Source organism: Pan paniscus, chromosome 6 (genome assembly GCF_029289425.2).
Source record: "Pan paniscus chromosome 6, NHGRI_mPanPan1-v2.0_pri, whole genome shotgun sequence".
In the NCBI taxonomy this organism is placed as follows: domain Eukaryota; kingdom Metazoa; phylum Chordata; class Mammalia; order Primates; family Hominidae; genus Pan; species Pan paniscus.
Window position 1 is genome coordinate 127,289,431 of NC_073255.2, and position 20,492 is coordinate 127,309,922.

Sequence of the window (20,492 nt, forward strand, 5' to 3'; positions counted from 1 at the left end):
GTGGACATATCTACACCGCTATCTGTATAAACATGGAAATAACTACACCACTATTTGTATAAACAAGCAAATATCTACACCGTGATCTGTATAAACATGGAAATATCTATACCGCCATCTCTATAAAGATGGAAATATCTACACCCCTATCTGTATAAACATGGAAATATCCACACCGCTATGTCTGTAAACATGGAAAAATCAACACCGCTATCTCTATGATCATGGAAATATCTACACCGCCATCTCTGTAAACATGGAAATATCTACACCACGATCAGTATAAACATGGAAATATCTACACCGCTATCTGTATAAACATGGAAATATCTCCACTGCTATCTTTATAAACATCGAAATATCTACACCATCTGTATAAACATGGAAATACTTTCAATGTTATCTGTATAAACATGGAAATATCTACATCGCCATCTGTATGAACATGGAAATATCTACACAGCCATGTGTATATACATGGAAATATCTACACCGCTATCTATATAAACATGGAAATAACTGCACCGCTATCTGTATAAACATGGAAATATCTACACCACCATCTACATATCCATGGAAATAACTGAGCCGCCATCTGTATAAACATGGAAATATCTACACGGTCATCTGTGTATAGATGGAAATATCAACACCGCCATCTGTACAAACATGGAAATATCTACACCGCTATCAGTATAACCATGGAAATATGTACACCGCAGTCTGTATAAACATGGAAATATCTACACCGCTATCTGTATAAACATGGAAATATCTACACTGCTATCCCTATAAACTTGGAAATATCTACACCGTGATCTGTATAAACATGGAAATATTTACACCGCTATCTGTATAAACATGGAAATTTCTACACCGTTATCTGTATAAATATGGAAATATCTACACCGCTATCTGTACAAACATGGAAATATCTACACCGCAATCTGTATAAACATGGAAATATCTACAAAGCTATCTCAATAAACATGGAAATATCTACACCGCCATCTGTATAAACATGGAAATACCTACAAAGTAATCTGTATAAACATGGAAATATCTACACAGCCATCTGTATAAACATGGAAATATCTACACAGCCATCTGTATATACGTGGAAATATCTACACCGCTATCTGTATAAACATGGAAATAACTACACCGCTATTTGTATAAACAAGCAAATATCTACACCGTGATCTGTATAAACATGGAAATATCTATACCGCCATCTCTATAAACATGGAAATATCTACACCCCTATCTGTATAAACATGGAAATATCCACACCGCTATCTCTGTAAACATGGAAAAATCAGCACCGCTATCTCTATGATCATGGAAATATCTACACCGCCATCTCTGTAAACATGGAAATATCTACACCATGATCAGTATAAACATGGAAATATCTACACTGCTATCTGTGTAAACATGGAAATATCTCCACTGCTATCTCTATAAACATCGAAATATCTACACCACCATCTATATAAACATGGAAATACTTACAATGTTATCTGTATAAACATGGAAATATCTACACCGCCATCTCTGTAAACATGGAAATATCTTCACCACGATCAGTATAAACATGGAAATATTTACACTGCTATCTGTATAAACATGGAAATTTCTACACCGTTATCTGTATAAATATGGAAATATCTACACCGCTATCTGTACAAACATGGAAATATCTACACCGCTATCTGTATTAACATGGAAATATCTACACCACAATCTGTATAAACATGGAAATATCTACACCACGATCTGTATAAACATGGAAATATCTTCACCAAAATCTGTATAAACATGGAAATATCTACACCCCTACCTGTATAAACATGGTAATATCTACACCACCATCTATATAAACATGGAAATATCTACATCGCCATCTGTATAAACATGAAAATATCTACAATGCCATCTGTAGAAAGATGGAAATATCTACACCGCAATCTGTGTAAACATGGAAATATCTACATCGCTATCTGTAAACACATGGAAATATCTACACCGCTATCTGTATAAACATGGAAATATCTACACCGTGATCTGTATAAACATGGAAATATCTACACCGCGATCTTTATAAACATGGAAATATCTACACCGCCATCTGTATAAACATGGAAATACCTACAAAGTGATCTGTATAAACATGGAAATATCTACACAGCCATCTGTATAAACATGGAAATATCTACACAGCCATCTGTATATACATGGAAATATCTACACCGCTATCTGTAAACACAAGGAAATATCTACACCGCTGTTTGTATAAACATGGAAATATCTACACCGCGATCTGTATAAACATGGAAATATCTACAACGCGATCTGTATAAACATGGAAATATCTACACCGCCATCTGTATAAACATGGAAATACCTACAAAGTAATCTGTATAAACATGGAAATATCTACACAGCCATCTGTATAAACATGGAAATACCTACACAGCCATCTGTATATACATGGAAATATGTACACCGCTATCTGTATAAACATGGAAATAACTACACCGCTATTAGTATAAACAAGGAAATATCTAGACCGTGATCTGTATAAACATGGAAATATCTACACCGCCATCTCTATAAACATGGAAATATCTACATACCTATCTGTATAAACATGGAAATACTTACAAAGTTATCTGTATAAACATGGAAATATCTACACCGCCATGTGTATAAACATGGAAATATCTACACCGCCATCTACATATACATGGATATATCTGTGCCGCCATCTGTATAAACATGGAAATATCTACACGGTCATCTCTGTATAGATGGAAATAACAACACCGCCATCTGTACAAACATGGAAATATCTGCACCGCTATCTGTATAAACATGGAAATATCTACACCACGGTCTGTATAAACATGGAAATATCTACACCGCAATCTGTATAAACATGGAAATATCTACACCACTATCTCTATAAACATGGAAATATCTACACCGTGATCTGTATAAACATGGAAATATTTACACCGCTATCTGTATAAACATGGAAATTTCTACACCGTTATCTGTATAAATATGGAAATATCTACACCGCTATCTCTATAAACATGGAAATATCTACACCGCCATCTGTATAAACTTCGAAATACCTATACATTCATCTGTGTAAACATGGAAATATCTACACCACCATCTGTATAAACATGGAAATATCTTCAATGCCATCTGTATACACATAGAAATACCTACACGGCAATCTGTGTATAGATGGGAACATCAACACCTCAATCTGTACAAACATGGAAATATCTACACTGCTATCACTATAAACATGGAATTATCTACACCGGTATCTGTATAAACATGGAAATATCTACACCATGATCTGTATAAACATGGAAATATATACACCGCTATCTGTATAAACATGGAAATATCTGCACCGCTATCTTTATAAACATGGAAATATCTACAAAGACATCTGTATAAACATGGAAATACCTAAACAGTCATGTGTAGGAACATTTAAATATCTACACTGCCATCTGTATAAACGTAGAAATATCTACAAAGCCCTCTGTATAAATATGGAACTATCTGCATAGGCATCTGTGTAAAAATGGAAATATCTGCACCACTATCTGTATAAAAATGGAAATAACTACACCGCTGTCTCTATGAACATGGAAATATGTACACCGCTATGTGTATAAACATGGAAATATCTCCACTGCTCTGTGTATAAAAATGGAAATACCTCCACCGTTATCTGTATAAACATGGAAATATCTACAGCGCCATCTCTATAAACATTGACATATCTACACTGCCATCGGTAAAAACATGGAAATATCTACACCGCCAATTGTATAAACATGGAAATATCTACACCACCATCTGTATAAACATGGAAATACCTACAATACCATCTGTATACACATGGAAATATCTACACAGACATCTGTATAAATATGAAAATATCTACACGGCCACCTGTATAAACATGGAAATATTTACACTGCCATCTGTAGAAAGATGGAAATATCTACACCGCTATCTCTATAAATATGGAAATATCTACACCGCCATCTCTATAAACATGAAAATATCTACACTGCCATCTCCATAAAGATGGAAGTATCTACTGCGCCATGTGTATCAACACGGAAATATCTACACCACAATCTGTGTAAACATGGAAATATCTACACCGCTATCTGTATAAACATGGAAATATCTACTCCGCCATATGCATGCCCATGGAAATATCTACGCCGCCATCTGTATAAACATGGAAATATCTACAGGGCCATCTGTGTATACATGGAAATATCAACACCGCCATGTGTACAAACATGGAAATATCTACACCGCTATCTCTATAAACATGGAAATATCTGCACTGCCATCTGTAAAAACATGGAAATACCTATACAGTCATCTGTATAAACATGGAAATATCTACAATGCCATCTGTATACACATGGAAATATCTACACAGCCATCTGTATAAGCATGTAAATATCTACACTGCTATCTCTATAAACATGGAAATATCTACACTGCCATCTCTATATACATGAAAATATCTACACTGCCATCTCCATAAATATGGAACTAACTACTCCGCCATCTGTATAAACATGGAAACATCTACACCGCCATCTTTGTGAACAAGGAAATATCTACAATTCCCTCTGTATAAAGATATAAATATCTGAACCGCGAGCTGTATAAACATGGAAATATCTACATCACTATCTGTATAAACATGGAAATACCAACACCGCTATCGGTATAAACATGAAAATATCTACAACGCCATCTATATAAACATGGAAATATCTACACCGCTATGTCTATAAACATGGAAATACCTACACCGCTATCTCTATAAACATGGAAATATCTACACCGCTATCTGTATAAACATGGAAATATCCACACCACCACCTATATAAACATGGAAATATCTACACCGCCATCTGTATAAACATGGAAATATCTACAATGCCATCTGTAGAAAGATGGAAATATCTACACCGCAATCTGTGCAAACATGGAAATATCTACACCGATATCTGTATAAACATGGAAGTATCTACACCGCTATCTGTATAAACATGGAAACATCTACACCGCGATCTGTATAAACAAGAAATATCTACACCGCCATCAGTATAAACATGGAAATATCCACACCGCTATCTCTGTAAACATGGAAAAATCAACACCGCTATCTCTATGAACATGGAAATATCTACACTGCCATCTCTGTAAACATGGAAATATCTACAACACGATCAGTATAAACATGGAAATATCTACACCGCTATCTGTATAAACATGGAAATATCTCCACTGCTATCTCTATAAACATCGAAATATCTACACCGCCATCTGTATAAACTTGGAAATACTCACAAAGTTATCTGTATAAACATGGAAATATCTACACCGCCATCTGTATAAACATGGAATTATCTACACAGCCATGTGTATATACATGGAAATATCTACACCGCTATCTATATAAACATGGAAATAACTACACCGCTATCTGTATAAACATGGAAATATCTACACCACCAGCTACATATCCATGGAAATATCTGAGCCGCCATCTGTATAAACATGGAAATATCTACACGGTCATCTGTGTATGGATGAAAATATCAACACCGCCATCTGTACAAACATGGAAATATCTGCACCGCTATCTGTATAACCATGGAAATATCTACACCACGGTCTGTATAAACATGGATATATCTTCACCGCTATATGTATAAACTTGGAAATATCTACACAGTCATCTGTCTAAACATGGAAATATCTACACCTCCATCTGTATAAACATGGAAATAACTTCACTGCAATCTGTATAAACATGGAAATATCTACACAGCCATCTGTATCAGCATGTAAATATCTACACTGCTATCTCTATAAATATGGAAGTACGTACACCGCTATCTGTATAAACATGGAAATATCTACACTGCTATCTGTATAAACATGGAAATATCTACACCGCTGTCTGTATAAAAATGGAAATATCTACAGCGCTATCTGTATAAACATGGAAATAACTCCAGCCGCTATCTGTATAAACATGGAAATATCTACACCGCTATCTTTATGAACATGGAAGTATCTTCACCGCTATCTGTATGAACCAGGAAATACCCACAACACTATCTGTGTAAACATGGAAATATCTACACAGCTGTCTGTGTAAACATGGAAATATGTACACCGCTATCTGTGCGAAGATCGAAATATCTACACGGCAATCTGTGAAAGTGTAGAAATATCTACTCCTCTATCTCTGTAAACATGGAAATATCTTCACCGCTATCTGTGTAAACATGGAAATATCTACATGGCTATATCTATAAACATGGAAATATCTACACCGCCATCTTTATAAACGTGGAAATAACTACACAGTCATCTGTATAAACATAGAAATATCTACACCACTATCGGTATAAACATGGAAATATCTACAATGCCATCTGTATAAACTTGGAAATAACATCACCGCTATCTCTATAAACATGGAAATAACTACATCGCTATCTGTATAAACATGGAAATTTCTACACCGCTATCTGTATAAACTTAGAAATATCTACACCGCTATCTGTATAAATAGGGAAATAACTTAACCGCTATCTCTATAAACATGGAAAAGTCTACACCGCTATCTGTATAAACATGGAAATATCTACATGGCTATCTCTATAAACATGGAAATATCTGCACGGCTATCTGTATCTACATGGGAATAACTACACCGCTATCTCTATAAACATGGAAATATCTCCACTGCAATCTGCATAACCTTGGAAATATCTACACCTCCATCTGTATAAATATGTAAATATTTCCACCGCTATCTGTATAAACATGGAAATATCTCCACCGCTATCTGTATAAACATGGAAATATCTACACCGCTCTCTGTATAAACATTGAAATATCTACAGCGCTATCTGTATAAAAATGGAAATATCTCCACCGCTATCCGTATAAACATGGAAGTATCTACTCCGCTATCTTTATAAACATGGAAATATCTACACCGCTATCTGCATGAACATGGAAATATCTACAACACTATCTGTGTAAACATGGAAATATCTACACACCTGTCTGTGTAAACATGGAAAAATATACACCGCTATCTGTGTGAAGATGGAAATATCGACACCGCCATCTGCGCAAATATGGATATATTTACACCTCTATCTCTGTAAACATGGAAATATCTACACCGCTATCTGTATAAACAAGGAAATATCTACACCGATATCTGTATAAACATGGAAATATCTACACCACGGTCTGTATATACATGGATGTATCTACATCACTATGTGTATAAACATGGAAATATCTACACCGCTGTCTGTATAAACATGGAAATATCTACATGGCTATCTCTGTAAACATGGAAATATCTACACCGCCATCGGTGGAAACATGGAATTAACTACACAGTCATCTGTATAAACATGGAAATATCTTCACCGCTATCTCTATAAACATGGAAATAGCTACACCGCTATCTGTATAAACATGGAAATATTTCCACCACTCTCTGTATAAACATGGAAATATCTACAAAGATATCTGTATAAACATGGAAATATCTACACCGCTATGTGTATAAACTTGGAAATATCTACACCGCTATCTCTACAAACACGGAAATAACTACACCGCTATCTGTATCTACATGGAAATATCTACACCGCTATCTCTATAAACATGGTAATATCTCCACCGCAATCTGCATAAACATGGAAATATCTCCACCGATATCTGTATTAACATGGAAATATCTCCACCGCTATCTTTATAAACATGGAAATATATAAACCGTTATCTGTATAAATATGGAAATATCTCCACAGCTATCTGTATAAACATGGAAATATCTGCACTGCTATCTATATAAAAATGGAAATACCTACAACATTATCTGTGTAAACATGGAAATATCTACACAGCTGTCTGTGTAAACATGGAAATATGTACAGCGCTATCTATGTGAAGATAGAAATATCTACACCGCAATCTGGGCAAATATGGAAATATCTACACCTCTATCTCTGTAAACATGGAAATATCTACACCGCTATCTCTATAAACATGAAAATATCTACACCGCTATCTATATAAACATGGAAATATCTACACCACGGTCTGTATAAACATGGATATATCTGCACCGCTATATGTATAAACTTGGAAATATCTACACAGTCGTCTGTCTAAACATGGAAATATCTACACCTCCATCTGTATAAACATGGAAATACCTTCACTGCAATCTGTATAAACATGGAAATATCTACACAGCCATCTGTATAAGCATGTAAATATCTACACCGCTATCTCTATAATCATGGAAGTACGAACACCGCTATCTGTATAAACATGGAAATATCTACACCGCTATCTGTATAAACATGGAAACATGTACACCGCTGTCTGTATAAACATGGAAATAACTACAGCGCTATCTGTATAAACATGGAAATATCTACACCGCCATCTTTATAAAGATGGAAATATCTACACCGCTATCTGTATAAACATGGAAATATCTAAAACACTATCTGTGTAAACATGGAAATATCTACACAGCTGTCTGTGTAAACATGGAAATATGTACACCACTATCTGTGTGAAAATGGAAATAACTACACGGCAATCTGTGCAAAGATGGACATATCTACACCTTTATCTCTCTAAACAAGGAAACATCGACACCGCTATCTGTATAAACATGGAATTACCTCCACTGCTATCTGTATAAACTTGGAAATATCTACACCGCTATCTGTATAAATATGGAAATATCTTCACCGCTATCTCTATAAACATGGAAAAGTCTACACCGCTATCTGTCTAAACATGGAATCATCAAAATGGCTATCTCTATAAACATGGAAATATCTACACCGCCATCTGTATAAACCTGGAAATACCAACACCGTCATCTGTATAAACTTGGAAATATCTACACCACTATCTATATAAACATGGAAATATCTACACTGCCATCTGAATAAACATAGAAATATCTACACAGCCAACTCTATTAACACGGAAATATCTCCATCGCTATCGGTATAAACATGGAAATAGCCGCACCGCTATCTGTATAAACATGGAAGTATCTACAGCGCCATCTGTAAAAACATGGAAATATCTACACAGTCATCTGTATAAACATCGATATATCTACACCTCCATCTGTATAATCATGGAAATATCTACACTGCCATCTGTATAAAAATGGAAATAGACACACCGCTATGTGTATAGACATGGAAATATCTACACCGCCATCTGAATAAACATGGAAATATCTACACCGCTATCTGTATAAATATGAAAATACATTCACCACTATCTCTATAAACATGGAAATATCTTCACCGCTATCTGTATCCACATGGAAATATCTACACCGCTTTCTCTATAATAATGGAAATATCTCCACCGCTATCTGCATAAACTTGGAAATTTCTACACGGCCATCTGTATATACATGGAAATATCTCCACCGATATCTGTATAAACATGGAAATATCTCCACCGCTATCTGTATCAACATGGAAATATCGCCAACGCTAACTGTATAAACATGGAAATATCTACACCGCTATCTGTATAAACAGGGAAATATCTACAGTGCTATCTGTATAAACATGGAAATATCTACACCGCTATCTGTATAAATAAGGAAATAACTAAAACACTATCTCTTTAAACATGGAAATATCCACAACACTATCTGTGTAAACATGGAAATATCTACACAGCTGTCTGTGTAAACATGAAAATATGTACACCGCTATCTGTGTGAAGTTGGATATATCTACACGGCAATCTGTGCAAATATGGAAATATCTACTCCTCTATCTCTGTAAACATGGAAATAACTACACCGCTATCTGTATAAACATGGAAATATCTACACCGATATCTTTATAAACAAGGAAATATCTACACCGCTATCTGTATAAATAAGGAAATAACTAAAACACTATCTGTTTAAACATGGAAATATCTACACAGCTGTCTGTGTAAACATGGAAATAGGTACGCCGCTATCTGTGAGAAGATGGAAATATCTACACCGCAATCTGTGCAAATATGGAAATATCTACACCTCTATCTCTGTAAACATGGAAATATCTACACCGCTATCTGTATAAACATGGAAATAACTACACCGCTATCTCTGTAAACATGGAAATATCTACACCGCTATCTGTATAAACATGGAAATACCTACACCGCTATCTGTATAAAAATGGAAATATCTCCACCGCTATCTGTATAAATATGGAAGTATCTACTCCGCTATCTTTATAAACATGGAAATATCTATACCGCTACCTGCATGAACATGGAAATATCTACAACACTATCTACGTAAACATGGAAATATCTACACACCTGTCTGTGTAAACATGGAAATATATTCACCGCTATCTGTGTGAAGATGGAAATATCGACACCGCAATCTGTGCAAATATGGATATACACACCTCTATCTCTGTAAACATGGAAATACCTACACCGCTATCTGTATAAACATGTAAATATCTACACCGCTATCGGTATAAACATGGAAATATCTACACCGCTATCTGTATAAACATAGAAATATCTACATGGCTATCTCTATAAACATGGAAATATCTACACCGCCATCTGTATAAACATGGAATTAACTACACAGTCATCTGTATAAACATGGAAATATCTACACCACTATCTCTATGAACATGGAAATATCTACAATGCCATCTGTATAAACATGGAAATATCTTCACCGCTATCTCTAAAAACATGGAAATAGCTACACCGCTATCTGTATAAACATGGGAATAACTCCACCACTCTCAGTATAAACATGGAAATAACTACACCGCTATCTGTATAAACATGGAAATATCTACACCGCTATCTGTATAAACTTGGAAATATCTACACCACTATCTGTATAAATATGGAAATATCTGCAATGCCATCTGTATAAACATGGAAATATCTACACCGCTATATGTATAAACATGGAAATATCTTCAACGCTCTCTGTATAAACATGGAAATATCTCCACCACTCTCTGTATAAACATGGAAATATCTACACCGCTATCTGTATAAACCTGGAAATATCTACACCGTTATCTGTATAAATAGGGAAATAACTTCACCGCTATCTCTATAAACATGGAAATGTCTTCACCGCTATCTGTATAAACATAGAAATATCTACATGGCTATCTCTATAAACATGGAAATATCTACATGGCTATCTGTATCTACATGGAAATATCTACAACGCTATCTCTATAAACAAGGAAATATCTACACCGCTATCTCTATAAACATGGAAATATCTACACCGCTATCTGTATCTACATGGAAATATCTACACCGCTATCTCTATAAACATTGTAATATCTCCACCGCAATCTGCATATATTTGGAAATATCTCCACCGCTATCTGTATAAACATGGAAATATCTGCACCGCTATCTGTATAAAAATGGAAATATCTACAACACTATCTGAGTAAACATGGAAATATCTACACAGCTATCTGTGTAAACATGGAAATATGCACAATGCTATCTGTGTGAAGATGGAAGTATCTACACCGCAATCTGTGCAAATATGGATATAGCTACACCACTATCTCTGTAAACATGGAAATATCTACACAGCTATCTGGATAAACATGAAAATATCTACACCGCTATCTGTATAAACATGGAAATATCTACACCACGGTCTGTATAATCATGGATATATCCACACCGCTATCTGTATAAACTTGGAAATATCTACACAGCCATCTGTCTAAACAGGGATATATCTACACCTCCATCTGTATAAACATGGAAGTAACTTCAATGCAATCTGTATACACTTGGAAATATCTACACAGCCATCTGTATAAACATGTAAATATCTACACTGCTATCTCTATAAACATGGAAGGACGTACACCGCTATCTGTATAAACATGGAAATATCTACACCGCTATCTGTATAAACATGGAAATATCTACACCGCTATCTTGTAAACATGGAAATATCTACAACACTATCTGTGTAAACATGGAAATATCTACACAGCAGTCTGTGTAAACATGGAAATATGTACACCGCTATCTGTGTGAAGATGGAAATATCTACAGGGCAATCTGTGCAAATATGGAAATATCTACACCTCTATCTCTGTAAACATGGAAATCTACACCGCTATCTGTATAAACATGGAAATATCTACATGGCTATCTCTATAAACATGGAAATGTCTACACCGCCATCTGTATAAACATGGAATTAACTACACAGTCATCTGTATAAACATGCAATTATCTACACCACTATCTGTATAAACATGGAAATATCTCCACCGCTATCTGTATAAACATGGAAATATCTCTACCGCTATCTGTATAAACATGGAAATATCTCCAACGCTATTTGTATAAACATGGAAATATCTACACCGCTATCTGTATAAACATGGAAATATCTACACCGCTATCTGTATAAACAGGGAAATATCTGCAGCGCTATCTGTATAAACATGGAAATATCTCCACCGCTATCTGTATAAACATGGAAATATGTACACCGCTATCTGTATAAACATGGAAATATCTACAACACTATCTGTGTAAACATGGAAATATCTACACAGCTCTCTGTGTAAACATGGAAATAGGTACACCACTATCTGTGTGAAGATGGAAATGTCTGCACCGCAATCTGTGCAAGTATGGAAATATCTACACCTCTATCTCTGTAAACATGGACATACCTACACCGCTATCTGTATAAACATGGAAATATCTACACCGATATCTGTATCAACATGGAAATATCTCCAATGCTAACTGTATTAACATGGAAATATCAACTGCGCTATCTGTTTAAAAATGGAAATATCTCCACCGCTATCTGTATAAACATGGAAGTATCTACTCCGCTATCTTTATAAACATGGAAATATCTATACCGCTATCTGCATGAACATGGAATTATCTACAACACTATCTGTGTAAACATGGAAATATCTACACACCTGTCTGTGTAAACATGGAAATATATACACCGCTATATGTGTGAAGATGGAAATATCTACACCACAATCTGTGCAAATATGTATATATATACCCCTCTATTTCTGTAAACATGGAAATATCTACACCGCTATCTGTATTAACATGTAAATATCTACACCGCTATCTGTATAAATATGGAAATATCTATACCACGGTCTGTATAAACTTGGAAATATCTACACCGCTATCTGTATAAACATGGAAATATCGACACCGCTATCTGTATAAACATGGAAATATCTACACCGCTGTCTGTATAAACATGGAAATACCTACAGCGCTGTCTATATAAACATGGAAATATCTCCACCGCTATCTGTATAAACATGGAAATATCTACACCGCTATCTTTATGAATATGGAAATATCTACACCGATATCTGTATAAACATGGAAATATCCACAACACTATCTGTGTAAACATGGAAATATCTACACAGCTGTCTGTGTAAACATGGAAATATGTACACCGCTATCTTTGTGCAGATGGAAATATCTACACGGCAATCTGTGCAAATATGGAAATATCTACTCCTCTATCTCTGTAAACATGGAAATAACTACACCGCTATCTGTATAAACATGGAAATATCTACACCGATATCTGTATAAACATGGAAATATCTGCAATGCTATCTGTATTAACATGGAAATATCTACACCGCTATCTGTGTAAACATGGAAATATCTACACTGCTATCTGTATAAACATGGAAATATCTACTGCGCTATCTGTTTAAAAATGGAAATATCTCCACTGCTATCTGTATAAACATGGAAATATCTACTGCGCTATCTGTTTAAAAATGGAAATATCTCCACCGCTATCTGTATAAACATGGAAGTATCTACTCCGCTATCTTTATAAACATGGAAATATCTATACCGCTATCTGCATGAACATGGAATTAACTACAACACTATCTGTGTAAACATGGAAATATCTACACACCTGTCTGTGTAAACATGGAAATATATACACCGCTATCTGTGTGAAGATGGAAATATCGACACCGCAATCTGTGCAAATATGGATATATATACACCTCTATCTCTGTAAACATGGAAATATCTACACCGCTATCTGTATAAACATGTAAATACCTACACCGCTATCTGTATAAACATGCAAATATCTACACGGCTATCTGTATAAACATGGAAATATCTGCACCGCTATCTTTATGAACATGGAAATGTCTACACCGCTATCTGTATAAACATGGAAATATCCACAACACTATCTGTGTAAACATGGAAATATCTACACAGCTGTCTGTGTAAACATGGAAATATGTACACCGCTATCTGTGTGAAGATGGATATATCTACATGGCAATCTGTGCAAATATGGAAATATCTACTCCTCTCTTTCTGTAAACATGGAAATATCTACACCGCTATCTGTATAAACATAGAAATATCTACATGGCTATCTCTATAAACATGGAAATGTCTACACCTCTATCTCTGTAAACATGGAAATACCTACACCGCTATCTGTATAAACATGGAAATATCTACATGGCTATCTCTATAAACATGGAAATATCTACACCGCCATCTGTATAAACATGGAATTAACTACAAACTCATCTGTAGAAACATGGAAATATCTACACCACTATCTGTATAAACATGGAAATATCTACAATGCCATCTGTATAAACATGGAAATACCTACACCGGTATCTGTATAAACATGGAAACATATCCACCACTATCTGTATAAACATGGAAATACCTCCACCACTCTCTGTATAAACATGGAAATATCTACACCGCTATCTGTATAAACATGCAAATACATCCACCGCTATCTGTATAAACTTGGAAATATCTACACCGCTATCTGTATAAATATTTAAAATATCTTCACCGCTATCTCTATAAACACGGAAATGTCTACACCGATATCTGTATAAACATGGAAACATCTACATGGCTATGTCTATTAACATGGAAATATCTACACTGCCATCTGTATAAACATGGAAATACCTTCACCGTCATCTGTATAAAAATGGAAATATATACACCACTATTTCTATAAACATGGAAATATCTACACTGCCATCTGTATAAACATGGAAATATCTACACAGCCATCTCTATAAACATGGAAATATCTACATCGCTATCTGCATAAACATGGAAATAGCCACACCGCTATCAGTATAAACATGGAAGTATCTACAGCGCCATCTGTAAAAACATGGAAATATCTACACAGTCATCTGTATAAACACGGAAATATCTACACCTCCATCTGTATAAACATGGAAATATCTACACTGCCATCTGTATAAAAATGGAAATAGCCACACCGCTATGTGTATAAACATGGATATATCAACACCGCCATTTGAATAAACAAGGAAATATCTACACCGCTATCTGTATAAATATGAAAATATCTTCACCGCTATCTCTATAAACATGGAAATATCTACACCGCTATCTGTGTCCACATGGAAATATCTACACCGCTACCTCTATAATAATGGAAATATCTCCACCGCTGTCTGCAAAAACTTGGAAATATCTACACCGCCATCTGTATAAACATGGAAATATCTCCACCGCTATCTGTATAAACATGGAAATATCTCTACCGCAATCTGTATAAACATGGAAATATCTCCAACGCTATTTGTATAAACATGGAAATATCTACACCGCTATCTGTATAAACATGGAAATATCTACACTGCTATCTGTATAAACAGGGAAATATCTACAGCGCTATCTGTATAAACATGGAAATATCTCCACCGCTATCTGTATAAACATGGAAATATCTACACCGCTATCTGTATAAACATGGAAATATCTACAACACTATCTGTGTAAACATGGAAATATCTACACAGTTCTCTGTGTAAACATGGAAATAGGTACACCACTATCTGTGTGAAGATGGAAATGTCTGCACCGCAATCTGTGCAAGTATGGAAACATCTACACCTCTATCTCTGTAAACATGGACATATCTACACCGCTATCTGTATAAACATGGAAATATCTACACCGATATCTGTATAAACATGGAAATATCCACACAGCCATCTCTATAAACATGGAAATATCTACACAGTCAACTCTATAAACTTGGTAATATCTACATCGCTATCTGCATAAACATGGAAATAGCCACACTGCTATCTGTAAAAACATGGAAATATCTACGCCGCCATCTGTAAAAACATGGAAATATCTACACAGTCATCTGTATAAACATGGAAGTATCTGCAACTCCATCTGTAAAAACATGGATATATCTACACTGCCATCTGTATAAAAATGGAAATAGCCACACCGCAATGTGTATAAACATGGAAATTTCTACACCGCCATCTGAATAAACATGGAAATATCTACACCGCTATCTGCATAAATATGGAAATATCTACACCGCTATCTCTATAAACATGGAAATATCTACACCGCTATCTGTATCTACATGGAAATATCTACACCGCTATCTCTATAAACATTGTAATATCTCCACCGCATTCTGCATATATTTGGAAATATCTCCACCGCTATCTGTATAAACATGGAAATATCTGCACCGCTATCTGTATAAAAATGGAAATATCTACAACACTATCTGAGTAAACATGGAAATATCTACACAGCTATCTGTGTAAACATGGAAATATGCACAACGCTATCTGTGTGAAGATGGAAGTATCTACACCGCAATCTGTGCAAATATGGAAATATCTACACCACTATCTCTGTAAACATGGAAATATCTACACAGCTATCTGTATAAACATGAAAATATCTACACCGCTATCTGTATAAACATGGAAATATCTACACCACGGTCTGTATAATCATGGATATATCCACACCGCTATCTGTATAAACTTGGAAATACCTACACAGTCATCTGTCTAAACAGGGATATATCTACACCTCCATCTGTATAAACATGGAATTAACTTCAATGCAATCTGTATACACTTGGAAATATCTACACAGCCATCTGTATAAACATGTAAATATCTACACTGCTATCTCTATAAACATGGAAGGACGTACACCGCTATCTGTATAAACATGGAAATATCTACACCGCTATCTGTATAAACATGGAAATATCTACACCGCTATCTTGTAAACATGGAAATATCTACAACACTATCTGTGTAAACATGGAAATATCTACACAGCTGTCTGTGTAAACATGGAAATATGTACACCGCTATCTGTGTGAAGATGGAAATATCTACAGGGCAATCTGTGCAAATATGGAAATATCTACACCTCTATCTCTGTAAACATGGAAATCTACACCGCTATCTGTATAAACATGGAAATATCTACATGGCTATCTCTATAAACATGGAAATGTCTACACCGCCATCTGTATAAACATGGAATTAACTACACAGTCATCTGTATAAACATGCAAATATCTACACCACTATCGGTATAAACATGGAAATATCTACAATGCCATCTGTATAAACATGGAAATACCTACACCACTCTCTGTATAAACTTGGAAATATCTACACCGCTATCTGTATAAACATGGAAATATCTCCACCGCTATCTGTATAAACGTGGAAATAGCTACACCACTATCTGAATAAATATGGAAATATCTTCACCGCTATCTCTATAAACATGGAAATGTCTACAAAGACATCTGTATAAACATGGAAATATCTACACAGGCATCTCTATTAACATGGAAATATCTACACTGCCATCTGTATAAACATGAAAATATCTACACAGGCATCTCTATAAACATGGAAATATCTACATCGCTGTCTGCATAAACATGGAAACAGCCACAATGCTATCTGTATAAACATGGATACAACTACAGCGCCATCTGTAAAAACATGGAAATATCTACACAGTCATCTGTATAAACATGGAAATATGTACACCTCCATCTGTATAAACATGGAAATATCTACACTGCCATCTGTATAAAAATGGAAATAGCCACACCGCTATGTGTAAAAACATGGATATATCAACACCGCCATCTGAATAAACATGGAAATATCTACACCGCTATCTGTATAAATATGAAAATAACTTCACCGCTATCTCTATAAACATGGAAATATCTACACCGCTATCTGTATCCACATGGAAATATCTACACCGCTATCTGCATAAACTTGGCAATATCTACACCGCCATCTGTATAAACATGGAAATATCTACACCGCTATCTGCTTGAACTTGGAAATATCTACAACACTATCTGTGTAGACATGGAAATATCTACACACCTGTGAGTGTAAACATGGAAATATATACACCACTATCTGTGTGAAGATGGAAATATCTACACCGCAATCTGTGCAAATATGGATATATCTACACTGCTATATGTATAAACATGGAAATATGTACACCGCTACTTGTATAAACATGTAAATATCTACACCGCTATCTGTATAAAGATGGAAATATCTACACCACGGTCTGTATAAACATGGATATATCTACACCGCTATGTGTATAAACATGGAAATATCTACACCGCTATCTGTATAAACATGGAAATATCTACATGGCTATCTCTATAAACATGGAAATATCTACGCCGGAATCTGTATAAACATGGAATTAAGTACACAGTCATCTGTATAAACATGGAAATATCTACACCACTATCTCTATGAACATGGAAATATCTACAAAGCCATCTGTATAGACAAGGAAATATCTTCACCGCTATCTCTATAAACATGGAAATAGCTACACCGCTATTTGTATAAACATGGAAATATCTCCACCACTCTCTGTATTAACATGGAAATATCTACACCGCTATCTGTATAAACATGTAAATATCTACACCGCTATCTGTATAAACTTGGAAATATCTACACCGCTATCTGTATAAACATGGAAATATCTCCACCACTCTCTGTATAAACATGGAAATGTCTACACCAGTATCTGTATAAACATGGAAATACCTACAGAGTCATCTGCATAAACATGGAAGTAACTACACCTCCATCTGTATAAACATGGATATATCTACACTGCCATCTGTATAAAAACGGAAATTGCCACACTGCAATCTGTATAAACATGGAAATATCTACACCGCCATCTGAATAAACATGGAAATATCTACACCGCTACCTGCATAAATACGGAAATATCTACACCGTTATCTCTATAAACATGGAAATATCTCCACCACTATCTTTATAAACATGGAAATATCTGCACCGCTATCTTCATAAAAATGGAAATATCTACAACACTATCTGTGTAAACATGGAAATATCTACACAGCTGTCTGTGTAAACATGGAAATATGTACAACGCTATCTGTGTGAAGATGGAAATATCTACATGGCAATCTGTGCAAATATGGAAGTATCTACACCTCTAGCTCTGTAAACATGGAAATATCTACACCGCTATCTGTATAAACATAGAAATATCTACATGGCTATCTCTATAAACATGGAAATATCTACACCGACATCTGTATAAACATGGAATTAACTACACAGTCATCTGTATAAACATGGAAATATCTACACCACTATCTCTATGAACATGGAAATATCTACAATGCCATGTGTATAAACATGGAAATATCTTCACCGCAATCTCTATAAACATGGAAATAGCTACACCGCTATCTGTATAAACATGGAAATATCTACACCGCTATCTGTATAAACTTGGAAATATCTACACCGCTATCTGTATAAATGTGGAAATATATTCACCGATATCTCTATAAACATAGAAATTTCTACACCACTATCTGTAAAAACATGGAAATATCTACATGGCTATCTCTATAAACATGGAAATATCTACACCGCCATCTGTATAAACATGGAAATAACTACACTGTCATCTGTATAAACATGGAAATATCTACACCACTATCTGTATAAACATGGAAATATCTACACAGTCATCTGTATAAACATGGAAATATCTACACCACTATCTCTATAAAATTGGAAATATCTACACCGTAATCTGTATCCACATGGAAATATCTACACCTCTATTTGTATAAACATGGAAATATCTACACCACGGTAGGTATAAACATGGATATATCTACACCGCTATCTGTTTTAACTTGGAAATACCTACACAGTCATCTGTCTAAACATGGAAATATCTACACCTCCATCTGTATAAACATGGATATATCTACACTGCCATCTGTATAAAAATGGAAATAGCCACACCGCAATCTTTATAAACATGGAAATATCTTCACCGCCATCTCAATAAACATGGAAATATCTACACCACTATCTGCATAAATATGGAAATATCTACACCGCTAT